Source organism: Amphiprion ocellaris, chromosome 1 (genome assembly GCF_022539595.1).
Source record: "Amphiprion ocellaris isolate individual 3 ecotype Okinawa chromosome 1, ASM2253959v1, whole genome shotgun sequence".
Lineage (NCBI taxonomy): Eukaryota > Metazoa > Chordata > Actinopteri > Pomacentridae > Amphiprion > Amphiprion ocellaris.
In genome coordinates, this window is record NC_072766.1 from 16,375,630 (window position 1) to 16,390,201 (window position 14,572).

The following is a 14,572-nucleotide window of genomic DNA, read 5'->3' on the forward strand; positions in this document are numbered from 1 at the left end:
TGACCGTGGAAGAGAACCACAGGAGTCCGACTAGACCTTGTACATATCGAGCTATGTGTGTGTGTGTGTGTGTGTGTGTGTGTGTGTGTGTGTGTGTGTGTGTGTGTGCGTCTGTGTCTCGTCTAGCCAACAGGTCCTATATAGAAAGCTAGACCACAATAGCAAGTTGTACTTAGACAGTGCAGGCATTCATCAAGACTTGTGCAGTCTTTTTCGATCTGCTGCCCTCGCTCCTAAAACTGCGTCGGCCCCGATGCCCTCACATTGCAGAGAGTTTAGCAGCGTCCCAACACACACAAAAACACACATTCCGGCGGTCACAGTAGTGCAGTTAAAATATAGGCTCAGAGCAAAAGCAGTTTGCTATAAGATCTTTTTCAGAGGCATGCACCTCCAATCTGCTCTTCTGTTACTATTATTGTCTGAAGGACTAGTACATGTCATGTGAGATAATAATAATAATATTAATATTAATATTGTAGGGGCCCTGACTGATATGTTGGAGTAGAGGTTTTATGGCTCAGGTTAATTGTTTCTGGGACCACCTATTGGAAGAGGTTCCCTTTCCTAAAGTTTCTTTCATGTTTGCTGAGGTACGTCAGTAATTTGTGATATTAGGCTCTTCAAACAAATTGTACAACATATGACAAGATCTTTTCACACCCTAAATCTGCACTTGCTTATATGTTTATTTTAACATCGGATTAACTGACCATGTGTCATGTGAAAGCAGTTGCTCATAACAACAGACTCACACAGCTTTACGTTTTCTGTGGAGTGTTCCATCTTTCAGCTCATTGTGTTGGTTTTTCCGGTGCACAATTTTTACAGTTTTGGTTCGCTCTTGAGGTTCTCACAGTGTCATCTGTGGCAGTAAATATTTTAAGTGAAAATCTCTTAAAAAACACTGCACTCTACCTTCTCAGCACTGAATAGTTAATAATTAGCTGGCAAACACTGGAGCATTTTAGCTAAAGAGTCCGCAGTGTCTTTGGGCGAAACAAAACAGAGCTAAAAGAGTAAACATTAGACTTGCATTCATCAGCTGGACGCAAAAATTAGTCCCAAGGTAATGTTAATGTTGTTCCATGTGTGCTGGGTGTGTCAACTGACATGTTTAACATATCAGCTTTATGGTGATGTTGTGGTAACAGAGGGTGGCATGGTGGTGTAGTGGTTTGGTCAGCTGGGGCCTTTAAATGTGGACTTCCCTGTGACTGTGTGGGTTTTCTCCAGGTGCTCCGGTTTCCTCCCACAGTCCAGAGACATGCGTAGGTTTATTAGTGACTTGAGATTGGCTGCAGGTGTGAGAGTGTTTGGTTGCCTGTCTGTTAGCACTGCAGTGGACTGGCAACCTCTCCAGCATGCTCTCTCCTGTTGTCAGCTGGGATAGGCTGCAGCCTATCGGGTATAGCTAATGGATGAAAGGATGTCTTTACAGTATATTGTATCTGGATTCCTTTTTTTATTTTTATTTTCTTACATCTGCCTATTATCTTTTCCAATACAGTACATGCTTTTTTGTTTAATTACATTCATTCTGTTGTAGAGATGTTGTGTGTTGAAAAAAAATACTTATATCCCTTTTTTAAAAAGAATGGATAGAAGTTAATGAAACATCACATGCTTGCTCTCATACAGTCCTCATCAGAGAGGCTTCATTTCCAACATATACAACTTCATCTTGTCTTTAAGTAGTCATTCTAGTACCAAAATTAAGGATACACAGGCAAAGGAACTGAGTGAAAACCTCTGGCATCATGCTTTAGGCAGGATACGGTCTACCACCTCTTGTGCTCATCTGCGATTTATTCAGTTTAAGGTCCTGCATAGGGTTCATTTATCTAAATCCAGATTTTCTGGAATATACCCAGAAGTGGAAAATGAATGCGACAAATGTCATGGTTCTCCTTGTCACCTCAGCCATATGTTTTCTCTTTGCCCTGCTCTAAATGGTTTTTGGACCAGGTATTTTAATATTATGTCCACTGTTCTTGGAGTTAATTTGCAGCCTTCCCCATTAATTGCTATATTTGGGATCCCTGATGCTTCGTTAGCATTAAATTCTAACCAAAAGGACATTTTAGCTTTCACATCCCTACTGGCAAGACGTTGCTTATCGTTACACTGGAAATCTGTCAACTATCCTTCCATCTCCCGGTGGCTTAAAGACACCATATTCTTTCTCAAACTTGAGAAGATAAAATATACTTTGAGAGGATGCACTGATACGCTTTTCTGTAAATGGCAACTGTTCATCTCATATTTTACAAATGTGAAGCTGCTCCCCAACTGAATGTGTGCCTGTTTCTGTCTCATAAACATCTCGTGCTGCATTTCTGTTGTTGTTTAGTGTACATTTCTGAGCATATCCCTCGGACTCATCCTACAGCCTGAACAAACTGTCCAACCATGTCCTCATCTTTGAAATCTGAAATTCAAAGAAAGGCCTTCACAGACATCCAGAGATCCTCTTATCATCCTATCATCAGCACACACACAATGGAAAGAGGAGGATGCCACAGTCAGCTGTTCTGCTGCTGGCAGGATGGATCAGTATGTCAGCTCCAGACACATCCTCTGTGTGTGTGTGTGTGTGTGTGTGTGTGTGTGTGTGTGTGTGTGTGTGTGTGTGTGTGTGTGTGTGTGTGTTGTTGCCTTTTTTTCTTTTCCTCTTGTCCCTTTCACCTCTCTCGTGCCTCCTTTCCCATTTTTCTTCTCCACCCACTGTGACCTCCCGTCACCTCTTCCTTCCTCTCTGTCTCCTGATCCTTCCTCTCACTTATACTTCCTTTTCTTCCTGATAACGTTTGCTCTCTTCCTGTCGTCATGTTTTATGAACGCTGTGTTGCTGACAAAAATAACACGCATCAGATACAACAACAGTCTCTAACGTGCAAAAGCTGAATTCTGGACACCATCAATGCAAGGCTCAGAACAGACATCAAGTATCAGATTCACACCATAAAGAAGCAACATCTTAATACAAGCACTCCACGCTGCAACAGCCAAACAAAAGAGGAGACAAATCACCAAGACATGACACTATTACATGTCAGTTGCTGATGCTTTAAATGAGATAAATAATATGTCAAGCATTGACAGAATAGCTGTGACAATGATGGAGGAAAACACAAAGTACCAAACTATGCTAAAAATAACAGAAAATCAGCCATATCAGGGTTCATCAGGGCAACACATACCAAAACCTGAAACACACATCAATTGAAAACACACCTGTACACACACACATATACACACCAGAGCTGGAACTGATACACTTAAACAGACACCAGTTTGTTCAGTCAGCAAACACTCATATACACACACGTAGGCTGAGGTTAGAGATAAGAGAATGTGAAACAAGCAGCTGTTTGATCAGCAGATCTGCTGCTGCTCTTACATAACTTTACTTCAACGCCGCTCACAGTCACCGTATTTAACTCTCTTCCTCTGAAGTTATGTGTTAATTCTGCATGCTTGACCATTTCCCTCAAAAAGTAATTCCTTATTCCTCTTTCTGCTTTCTTTGTTTCCTTATCTCCACTTTTCTAAGTCAAACACTTTATCCTGAAGCCAGAGAAGTAGAATACACAACAATACTGCCAACAGAGTGCTGTAATGTGCATACAGATAATCAACACTTCATCTGATAATGGTGCAAATAAACCAGAATCAAAAATAAACAGCTGCAAAACATTTTGTAATATCGATCCTTTCAGATTAGAGTTTTTCTTCTCTTGAAAGCCCTTTCAGGAGAGGTGGAGTTGGTTTAGGCAGCCTTTGATTAAGTTATGCAATGTAATTACAACATCTGGGTGAAGCCAGTGCTCGTTTCACTCCCTACAACAGAAAAGAAATGCCAGTCAATTAAAATATAAGCACCACTACCGGCTATAACTATACCATGAATACAAAAGAACTCTAAAAGCAGCTCTGAAAAATGGGTTTTGAAAGGAAAATGTCAGCTGACAAGTCAAGAAAATTTCTCAGTCACCGAATAACCCCTTGGGGTACAGTTAAATCCATCATTAGTAAATGGATGGAATGTTGCTCCATGCAAGAAAGACACTAGCAAGGGGAGGCCACCAAGACACCGATGACTCCTCTGAGGGCGTTACAAGCTTCAGAGGTTGAGCTGGGAGAGACTGTGCATACAACAATTGTTACCAGTTCTTCACCAGTCAATCCTTTATGGTTGAGAGAAAACCACTGTTGAAAAGGTCATACAAATCTCAGTGTTTGGCAGAAGGCATGACGTCAGCTGGATGAAGGTTCTTTGGTCAGATGAGACCAAAATTGAGCTCTTTGGCCATCAGACTAGACACTATGTTTGATGAACACCAAACACACATTCCCATTGTGACGCATGGTGGTGGCAGCATCATGATGTGGGGGTGATTCTCAGCAGCAGGCCCTGGTAGAGAATCCTGGAGGAAAACCTGATGCAGTCTGCAAGAGAACTGAGACTTTGCAGAAGACTGTTTTCCAGCTGAGCAATGACTTGAAGCACACAGACAAAACTACACAGAAATACTTTAAAGACAACAATCTGAATGTTCTGGAGCAGGTGAGTCAGAGCATAGATCTTAATCCAATTGAGAATATGTGGCTGGACCTAAAAAGGTCTGTTTACTTGTGATCACTGAGTAACCCAACAGAGCTTGAGTGGATTTTCAAAGAACAATGAGGTAAAATTGCAGTGTTCAGGTGTGCAAGGCTGATTGAAAATTATCCACAGAGGCTCAATGGTGTAATTGTGCATTAACTAAATACTGGTGGATACTATTTATAGCATTTGTAAATTGAATTGAATATTCTAATGATCTCTTGAAAGATTTTTCTACACCAAAAGGCTGGTTTCTGCGTTGCACCAAATATGTTTGAGTCTCTAATTATCATGACACATGATCACAGTTTTTTTTTTCTCTGACATTCTTTTATCTCTTTTATTTAGTCGCGGAGATGGTCATGAGGTGCTGGGGGAAAGAACAAACATTCAAGAAGCTGTAGCCTCACAGTTCTCTCACTGAAAATTCTCTCAAATACGTTAACAGTAGTTTTATGGGCAATTTACAGAAGTTGACATAATGACAGGAAAAATATACTACAATGCACTCAGTGTTCTAAATATGTGCATAGACAATAGCACCACAACACTCTGCACATTGAGTAGGACACATTGGTGTGTTTGCCGGTGTGCTACTTAAAGCTTTTAGCCTAACATGACCTAATTTGAACATTACCCTGGGGTCACTGTGAGCGAGCTTCCACACTGAGGGCATTTAGCACCATTACTGAGAGCATTTGTGGGCTGTGAGGTCTCATTATAATGTGGACAACCTAACGCTTCCTGTCACCTACATGTCTGACACTGAAAGACTCGTTCGGCTGTCACACACGTTATAGCAGAGAAAGGCTGTTTCGTCCCATCATCAGCAAGAGTTTTTCCAGTGTAACACATGTTCTCAAACAGAGCAGTAATAAACGATAGACGCCAACAGAGACATTTTTAATCCAAAAATAGATATTTTTGAACTTAAATGATCTTGTGATTGGAGGCATTTTAATTCTGCCCACAGCTATTTCATCTTGTGACTGGGTTAAGAAAAAATAAAAACACCCCGGCGCAGCAGCTGAATCTGTGGTCTACATGAATCACAGCTCGATCATATGAACGGTCGTCTAATATCTCATGACTGCTGCTCCGACACCACTGATGATAATTACTTAACCGAGAACACGCATACTACCGTTACAGATTCATAATAAACCTTCAGTGCTGAGCGCTGGCACAAACACACAGATGCTCTGACCTTTTTAACCTGTAAAGTCTTAGAAAAGAGACTGTAAATTTGATTTCTCTAGAAGTTTTTAAGTATTAGAGAAATTAAAATTTTGACCATATGATGAAAAAGTCAGAGGATTACCAGAGATAGTCCAGTTAATCCCTGTGACATGAACACATGAGGAAAATGTGTGGAAATCCAACCAAAACCACAAAAAAGCGCTGCTTCACAGTGGCATCAGAGGAAAGGTCATTAGAACACCCACATCATTAGGTTTCATCATCTGGTAAACTTTGTCAAAGACAACGAGAGATTGTTGAAATATTTCAATCTGGATCATTTTTTCCTCAGAAAACCTTAATATTTTTCATGTCTAACACATTATTGATATAGTGATCTGCCAGATAGCACTTTAGCTCTTTGAAGGAAAGAGAAAATATGCCCAATTTATTTATCCTGTATCTTTCAAAGTTTCAACTTTTTGCCAACAGAGACCTACAGTCATTAATTAAACCAATATACACTCATCTCTGTGTATCAATGCTACACGTAAAATTTAAATGAAAATAACCCCTTCTTTCTTAAAATAGGTAAGATATAACTCTAGACTTTTCCTTTTTTCATTGCAAATAAAATAGATATCACATTAAAACTGTTCATCACTCAATTTCCCATTTCAACACATTTTCTCACTAAGAGGCAGTCTAAGGGTATTCAATATAAGCTCTATATACCTACACAAATGTACTATGAACTGTGCTATCTTTGACCTGTTAGACTCTATTATTGCCTTTACTATATGACCACCATATAAACCCTGATGGCAGAAGCATCCCAGATCCAAAAGAGAAGTATTACTAGACATACAAAAGTGCACATGCCCAACTAAAGTCTACAGTCAACTAAAGTTAAAAATAAAAGGCTATTGGTAACACTAGATCATAAATCTGCAACATCTATAGCAATTCTTCACATTTATAAGTCAGTCAGTTATAAGTAAGTCTGATAAAACAAGTCAGTGTAATGGCAGAAAGGAGGTGGTAGACATCACCTGGGTCAAAATGAATTAAAAAAAAAAAAAAACTACCAAATGAGATCGCTTAAACTACCCCAAAGGAAAGCAACATTCCCTCATTTCAAATTGTCTAGACATTGTAAGAGATTGATAAACAATTCTATTGCAAATGTATAAAGTCCTCCCCTCTCTCCCCATTCACCACTCACTGCAGCTCTAGCACACCAGCTCACCTTTGACTTTGCTCAAACACTGTATTAGGTCGACACTGCACAATCACAAGTTATAAGATCGGGGTTATTCAGCCAAACATGTTTACCTGGAAACTGATGCTGAGGAATAATAACGACATTTTCTAAGACAGATTTTGTATGAAGGCGGTCCAGGTTTTAAAAAAATTTCAGAAAAAAGCTTGTTGAACTTCAAAACTTTTTTTTTTTTTTTTTTTTTAAAGGTGTGTTTCTACAGTAATTAAGACTCAGCATATTTTCTCCAGAAATGTTGTGAATCATCCTCCCTCTGCCTTCAGGATCAGTCTTCCATGACTCATACTCTATCGGATGAACTCAACTCCCCTCAGCAACTACTTCAACATCTCATCACACACCCTTTCTCTCCCCCACCGTCTGCTCTGGATTTAACAAACACACATGCACGCCCTCCAAAGAACACACATTCATACATGTTCATGTGCCTCACTTAAGAGTTTGCTATTTTAGTATGAAAATAGAGACTCGTGTGTTTAATTCAAGCCACAGCACTGAAACATAATCAAAGTCTAACTGTTACAGACCTTTAAGGAACACTTGTCCTCTACCACAAAGATTCATTGGCTGCAGAGACGCATTGAAGCAGCGACTTTGAACTGTGCACAGCTGAAACTGGGCCTCTCTCTCCATTATGTGTTGGCTCACACTGTTGAGAAAAGGACAAAAGTTCTGGCCACGAGCCTGGTGGTCACTAAGCGTGTGTGTGTGTGTGTGTTTGTGTGTGTGTGTGTGTGTGTGTGTGTGTGTGTGTGTGTGTTTGTGTGTGTGTGTGTGTGTGTGTGTGTGTGTGTGTGTGTGTGTGTGTGTGTGTGTGTGTGTGTGTGTGTGTGTGTTTGTGTGTGTGCCAGCTGGTTACATCTGGTTTAAGAGGCCACAGAGGGAGGCTAGTTTCTCCCACCTCTCAATATCAGTTACTAATCCCTGTTTCCCAGAAGTGTGCTTTTGTATATGTGTATGTGCGTGTGAGAGAGAAACACACACGTTTCAAAATTTTAAGATAATGAAAATCTTAATAACTGTGTCACTGAATTAAATTTGATCAGGTCAGATCAATGTCAACAGCTGCTTCATCCTTCTCTCATTCCTCTTTTGCTTCAAGTGACACAAACTAATCTCTCCTTCTTATTCCAGCAGCATTTTTAAACTTTTATTCTCAACTTGTGCAACACCAGTGTGTTGCAACGAAAGTCTGACCTTGGTTGTCACTTCCAGAATATTTCACAGGCTATTTGACTACTTCTGGTCTTTACACATAAAGTCAATCTGGCAAAAATCACATGCCTTGCCTCTCATTACCCTCCTTGGTCATTAGAACTGACTGGTCAATAGGCTTTTTCACTGTAGACGTTCTGACACGTCACGGTGGGGAAAGCACCGGTGCAATTTATAACTTTAATGATGGCTGCATTTCACGGAATCGAGCCACTTCCAGGTTCCTGGTCTTGTGCATGAGACTGTCATGGCTCACTGGGACACTTAATTGACCGTTGGTAATGTTATTAGTCACACCTGTGTTTTTCTGCCATGTCTGCAGTGGAAAGGGTCTGTGAGTGAAGCCTAGAGCAGACCTCAGGTTAAACTAACAGTCAAATTTCAGATGGTCGTTTAGTAGATTCTAATTTTCTATGAATCTTAGGTAAAATAAGACTTTTTCCAATCTGTACAACTCTATCAAACCTATCAGTTCTGTTTGCCTCCTTGAAAAAAAAATCTGCAGATGCATACTCGTTGCAACATGCAAAAGTGTAACAATCCCTTTGACCCTTTTCCAGGTTTTCCCACATTTCGACTTGTCACCGCAGGAAATCCACGGTGAGGCAAATTTTGTTAGGTTCCATTTGGTGTCCCAAGAAGTCATGACAGCAAGTATTACTACAAAATACAAGGATTCTTTGGCTAGCACACCTAACTGGAATGCAGAATTTAAGTGTTATGGAATAAACCTGTAATTTTCTTGCGATGACAACCCAAAATGCTGTCTTGAAAAAAGTCTGTACAAAAAATATAGCAGAACTAAGATGCTGTGGCTTCCCAATGTGACCACCACTTCTTCTCACTCAGCAGCAGGTGTTGCTGAATGTTACCATGGAAACACAAGTCAGCAAGTGTCACTGAATGTTACCATGGAAACACAAGTCAGCATGTGTCACTGATTGTAACCATGGAGACATACGTCCGCACATGACACTGCTTGTTACCATGGAAACACAAGTCTTCAGGTGTTGCTGATTGTTACCACAAAGTCATCAATAGAAAGCACAGTTTGCTCATATCTTAAATTATCCTGGGTGGCTTAATTTCCTGGCCTAAAATAAGTCACTCTTTATTTTTACTTTGTATTCAACTGTGTTACTTCATAAGGCTATCTGAGAGTAAATATAAGACTGGCCTGCACTATTCTAGTTGAAACTTAATGTTCCACACCTCTGCTGTGAAACAAAATTCACAGAGGTGTGATAGAAGGAGGATTAGCAAATTTTACTTTGCTATGAATCAAACGAACTAAGAACAGAAATCGTATCATTTTACTTACTTTTATTGATTTCTGTAGACTCATATTTAAATCCCTGTTCCCTATAATAAACCCAAACATATGTTTTCACTTATTTGTGCTGATTACAGCCTCTCTCTCAGGACTGTGTAAGTATGTATAGACTGTGTTTGACTGACGTCTCTGCAACACTCCTGTTTGTTAAACTATTGTGGCCGTTATCATTCTTACTGGTACATGAAGTCCAGACTCCTGCTGATCCCATCTCAGCTTTGCCCACCTGCAGCCTGAGCAGAGGTCTAATCAGCCAGGATAAGTGAAAACAGGTGTGGAAATTTCAGCAAAACCATGATATAGTGTATACATTATACTAACGCTTACTCGGTCATTACATTAAATTACTTTTGTAGACAGTTGGAAGTCAAATATCGAGCCTGATGTTTTTCCTTTTACTCAGGTAGTGAACAACAGACTCAGACAGATGCATGCTGTCTATGATTAGAAATCTAAAGCTTTCTTGTGAATCAGCTCTGATAACAGCTGCTGCAGACTGAGATCTTCTTCAGAGAATGGGCTTCATTACTTTGAACTTTTATCTTTTTCAGTAAACTGATCTAAACTTGTCGTCATGCTGCCATTTTGCAAAGTCAGATAAAACATAATAATGTGAAACCACAATAAAAGTAGTTTCAACACTGGTTAGCACATATTCCACAGAGACATTTGAATTAATATGTTTAATCACTGTACATGGATGTGGTCAGGATGCAAAAATGCACCAGATCTTGACCTCGACCACAATATGTGTTGCATTATGTGCAGCAATGTAAACGCAGCGATCAGCTGTCGACAGCAGTCCACAGGAGAGATGTATGTGCAGATTGGGAGGGAGATGTGGGGGCGTGAAGTGCATGTGTCTCGCTGTTTCTCAACTGTGTAAATGTCACAATCTGTGAACTGTGGACACATACGCAAACATATATGTGATTACAAACACACCGTCACACCTTGTCTCCAGGTTTTTGACATTATTCACAACATGTACGTACAAGAAAACAGAGATCAGGAGAGAGGAGAGAGAGTTTCTGACAGGGAAATTCTGAAAATCGGACAAAGTGTGTTTGTGTGAGAGCAGAAGATGAAGCACATTCAATCAGCAGTTTCTCTGCTTCAGTAAAGATCCCTGGAGTGCGTTAGTCCGTTTGAATCAGTTTATCATGCATGTGTACCACAGTGTGAGGGAAAGATCTGCTCACAGTCATCAGATTCAGGATGGAGTCATGACTTTTGATAATTGCATGGGAAGGATGTGTTGACTAGAAATGTAATCATGATATGTCACAAACAAAAGCAATCCAGAAGAAAATACATTTACATTAAACTATACTTAATAATGCAGTTTAGTTGTAGAGGAACATCATTTTTAGGAGACAAGGCTACAAACTGAAACAGCTAAATGTAATTCAGCCATCAGTGTATTTACTACTTCTGCTTTGTGACATGTCAAAATGTCTTCTGGGAAAAGCTCTGTTGGCTTTTCTTTTTTTATACAAGCTTGAATGAATGAAATGATCTCTGATGATATTAAACTAATCAGTCAGCTGGTGGTTGCCAGTTGTTTTATTAAAATCTGGGCAGATTATCAAAAACAACTAACACTGATAGTGTGTCAGCTAAAATAATAGTGACGAATTTCCATATTTAATCAAAACAAGCTGAGAACTTGAAGTAAAAACAGCTGGCTGTATTCAACTCCATGAAAATACTTGTATTTACAGCAGCAAATATGGTTTAAAGGAAGCATAATGATGACCGGCTTACATGACTCTGTGGCACCATTCACTAAAAACAAAACCAGCACAGTTGTGTTTGGCTCCACGGTATAACTGGAAAAACAACTTAGTCCTATGAAACATAATTTCTGAGAGACACAGTTGCTGTAATATGTTGGAATTAGGTACAAAACTTTGTGTGGCCACTTAAACTTGACAAATGTGCAGATTTCACATAAGAAAATAGGAACCAGGGTTTAGAGAAAGTCAATCAAATGAACATTCAGAGGATTTTGTGTTTCACTGATGTTACAAACTGAACAGCTGTGAATTAAACTGCTGCAACTTAAAACTCCTGAGCTTTTTTGATACAAAAAATGTCCAGTCCAGGGGTGGATCTAGAGAAAAATTAATAGGGTGGCAGATACATTTTAGGGGGTGGCATGTGTGTATATATATATATATATATATATATATATATATATATATATATATATATATATATATATATATATATATATATATATATATATATATGCATATAGGTGAAAAGATTTAAACTGAAATAAAGTCAACCTTATACACTTTGAAGAAACCAAATGCTAGATATGTTAAAAATGTTTCTTAAATTTAGCAACAAATTAGATTGACTAGACAATGTGTCTCTTATGCACTGTTTTGGGAAATCTGCATTTGTGTGATCTATGCTTATGTTCAGCCTGCCACAATGATTACATTATCAATTCATCTAGAACAGTGTCAGAGTCCAGATAATTTTATTTATTGTCTTAGATTTGTGGTTTTATATTTTCTTATCATCTTAAAATTAAAAGACTACCTACATCAGATAATAATTTGTCCAAAAAGGTAATTATTGCGACAGGTGTACCTCTTACTCAGATATATTATACTAAAGCAATATTCATAGCATGTGGACCAGTTGGACCAGAGATAGTCTCTGATTTACCTTTCGCTGTCTGAGCTCTGCATGCCTTCATGTCTTTCTCTCTCTCTGAACTCTTCCTCCTCCATCTCCTCTCTGGGATGCTCTTCCTCCTCTCTTCTTTTAGGCTGGGAAAAGCTGGTGTTGGTTCCCTTCCTCTTCATTGTTTACTGTCTCCTACAAGAATCACACCAACTGAACTATGTTTTTTCCTTTGATGATTTTCATTATTAACTATGATACAATCTGATGTGTACAATTTAAACCTTTAAAGAGACACTTAACATGTACACGTTTTTTCAGCTGTAAACTAAATGATATGACTGTACTACGATGAAACACATCAGTGTTGGTGTTACTATGACCTTGACACCAAAATTATAAAAAAAAAAAAAAAAAAGCATTAAACAAGCAGGATGTAGTTTACAAACAGTGCATGAAAACCTGGTGTGACTGGGGGTTTGGTTACACTTTAATGTCATGTAAAGTCTTAGTGAATGTGTGATTTCTTTTGACTTACAGTCTGTTGTCAGAACCACAGGTTGTAATTATCAAAAAAAAAAGAAAGAAAAACTTCCACAGACGATCCCCCACCATCCTTCTGAGGCTGTTCTCTAACATTAGCTAGCTACAGAAGTAAAAATTAGCAAGGCTCAGAGACTCTGGAAACCGTGGCTCGTCTCGCAAGCAAGCACTTTATGTGAATTTCGACACTATTAGCATTTAATATATTGTGAACAGTTATATTAGCATGTAGTCTAACCCAGTCTAACTAGTGTCTTACCGCCACACCGAAGTCCAGCTGTCATCCACATGAGTGAGGTCTAAGAGCAGTCCCCTCAGGGGGGTCGCATCACCTCGTATCTGTAGCAGCATAGACTGTACAGGACGTGACGTCTACACGGTGCATTCGAAGGCACTCGGACATCGGAGTTTCACTCGTTATTCGTCTTTCCTGAACTTTCGCTCTTTATGGCCGGACACAACCTTTCATATACATATTTTTGAATTAGATCGTTCAGAACTGGGGTGGCAGCCGGGGTGTCAAGGCATCTTCTGGGGGTGGCAGTTGCCACTCTATGCCACCCCAGTAGATCCGCCCCTGGTCTAGTCTGATGAATGCAGCAGGAGGGAATTTGTTTGACTGTGTACTTTAGTTTCTCTTTCTGTCACTCTGTCACTTTCTATAAGATTATTCATCTGTGAGCGTTTTTCTCTCTCTTCCTTCCCATCTGTCGATACCTCTAATGTTCTTCACTTTCTCTTAACTGCCACACACATACACACACGCGCACACACACACACACACACACACACACACACACACACACACGCACACAGCAGCTGTCTACACACATTGATTGGGTTTATAGGTTGTTAGGAAAGTGGAGATTGTATTTCAGCTCTGCTCATTAAGAGTCAGCACTGATGTCACTCTGGCTCCTCTTTATATTATGTAACACACACACACACACACACACACACACACACACACACACACACACACACACACACACACCAGACTATAAAATTATAAAATGAGCTGGAACTGAGCCTCAAACCAATGTCTTAAGTACTGCAGCTTTCCTTACAGTTGTAACATTTTGCAATAGGACGCTATACGTAAATATACTGTATGTACGTTACATACTTTCTCCTGAAGTTTGTATCCTTGTGTCTGTTTTTCCGCCCCTGTATTTCTATGTGTGAATGCCGCGAGGACAATAAAACACCTGTTTAACAACTGCAATGCAACAATTTGCTGGATAATGCAGCATTTGCACATTATTTTGTTTTACCAGCAGTTTTGTGCTATTATGGTGCAACATTCTTCACAACTATAAGTCTGAAAAAACACCCAAAGCAAAACACAGGATGTGGTGATGAATGTCAAAGCAAACAACTACAAAACTTGAGCAATGTGATAGAATGAAATGGTTACAAAAGCCTGAGAAACCTTTACTCACAAAGCCTTTAAAGACCAAATTTACTGTAATTATCCAGGCAGCGGCTACAGATGGGTCGACTCTCATTGTGTTGCTACATGTGTTTACAGTCAGTGACGCATTTTCAGTTGTTCATTTGTTTCAGTAATGAAAACTGTTTAGTTTCAAGAGTTTCTGAGATATGTATTGTTATTATTTATATATATTTATATATATATAGTTTTCACTGTAATACAAAGTCTTGCACCTCTATGGAAACCATAGATAGAAGTAGAGAGAAATCAAAAATACTCTTTCAAACACAGGAAAATACTCTTATAGAATAAACAAAAGTTTGATTTCTTTTC

The 14,572-nt window shown here is 39.2% G+C and overlaps 1 long non-coding RNA gene across 2 annotated transcripts in view; it reads right to left on the reverse strand.

The window, feature by feature from the left end:
• The window catches only part of LOC129349014 (uncharacterized), a 31,495-nt gene extending 18,328 nt beyond the window's left edge, over window positions 1-13,167 (reverse strand). For both annotated transcript variants that reach the window (XR_008601801.1, XR_008601802.1), the window contains exons 1-2: window positions 13,064-13,167; window positions 12,304-12,456 (exon numbers count right to left, since the gene is read on the reverse strand). This is a non-coding gene — a long non-coding RNA (uncharacterized LOC129349014). The remainder of the gene's footprint in view (window positions 1-12,303; window positions 12,457-13,063) is intronic.
• Between the last annotated feature and the right edge of the window lie 1,405 nt (window positions 13,168-14,572).